Source organism: Empidonax traillii, unplaced genomic scaffold (assembly GCF_003031625.1).
Source record: "Empidonax traillii isolate 1590-97213 ecotype Southwest subspecies unplaced genomic scaffold, ASM303162v1 scaffold64:size1360303, whole genome shotgun sequence".
Taxonomy (NCBI): domain Eukaryota; kingdom Metazoa; phylum Chordata; class Aves; order Passeriformes; family Tyrannidae; genus Empidonax; species Empidonax traillii.
Window position 1 is genome coordinate 964362 of NW_020955257.1, and position 1437 is coordinate 965798.

A 1437-nucleotide genomic window follows, 5' to 3' on the forward strand; every position below is an offset into this window, starting at 1 on the left:
TACTCTAAAGACATTAGTCACATTTACTAAGACAATCATGCTTCTTCCTAAGGAGCTCTTAACACCTACATAGTCAACTACTGCTTTTCTGACACACACAGATTGGCAGATGCTCATCACATCTTTAGATTAACCCATCAGTTATAAATCACCATTCACTTGTCTCCAGAGACAGGAATTTGAGTTTGTCCTACACTGTTAAAATGGTGTGTCATCTTATATCCAACAATTAGTGAGAAACATTTTCTTTGCCAAGTTTAAAGATAGTTTCGAAAGTTACTATTTTAATAGAAAATAGAAAAAAAGCTAGAGTGCATGGGGCAAAAATATCAAAACCCAATTTCAACTGTTTTGTTTATTATAAAGAAACAAAGAGAAGGTAGAGATGCAATTTATTTTGCAAAAAACACTGGAGGATGCAAGTAACACCCAGCACTCTTAATTAATTCAGGCTAATCTAACATCCTTTTGGAGGTACAAGGATCTTACTTAGACATACACAATAAATACTGATGAAGATTCTCTTTTGCAAGATTAGTACAAAACATCCCTCAACTCTTTCAAGGATCAGTGCCATTTCCCCTGCACCAGTTTATAGTTTAATCAGAAAAATAAGATCACATCACAGTGAGTGATAAAAATGAACAAGAACCAACCAGTTTGCTTTCTGAGGGAAGGCTGCTGAGAAATCAGAAAAGAGACAGATAATCAGTCAGTAAGTATCCTGGTTCTACCCTAAGCCCTACTTAAATATCTAGATTTTTTCAGTAGACTTTCAAGGGGCAAGGGATCAAGATTATATGCAGCAAGAAACTTTAAGTCACACGACATTGCTACTAATTCAACTGTTGTGTGCTATCATAAAAGTAATACACATTCTTAATTCACATTTTATTTTGAAGAGGATTCCTCTCCCTTACTAAAATAACCTTATTCAGTAAATCCCTAGTTGAGAGTTAGCACAATACAAGAATAAAATTAAAGTTCATGGCAGGGGAGATCAGATAGCAAAACGAGAGCTGAGACTCAAGAAGTCCTTCTAAAACATAAAAGACAACTTCAAAACTTAGAACACTCAACCCACACTGCTCCAAGCAACATCATCACACACAGAACCCCTTGCCCCAAAACAACCTACTCCCTCTGTTAGTCCCCGCTCAGAAAAAGTTGAAGCTACACAGTTCACCATCTTATCCATGTTTCCTAACAGAATTTTTTAGATTACACAAAAGTCATTCCAAGTTGAGCAGTGCAAACCTGACACTGATGCACCCTAAGGAATCAATGCTACCTATTTACCACTAGCACCACATAATGCCTCACTAATTTCTTGCCAGTATGTCTCAACTGCAAATTAAACACATCTAGGATAGAAAGAGACAGCCCCCTGGAACCAAGGACTTGCTACCTATGTGGGAAAAAAAAAAACGCAAAGGA

The 1437-nt window shown here is 36.8% G+C and overlaps 1 protein-coding gene across 3 annotated transcripts in view; it reads right to left on the bottom strand.

Annotated features, from left to right (window-relative positions):
• The window catches only part of ANKRD28 (ankyrin repeat domain 28), a 120962-nt gene that overhangs the window by 52803 nt on the left and 66722 nt on the right, over positions 1–1437 (bottom strand). The gene's annotated exons all lie outside the window — the stretch shown is intronic.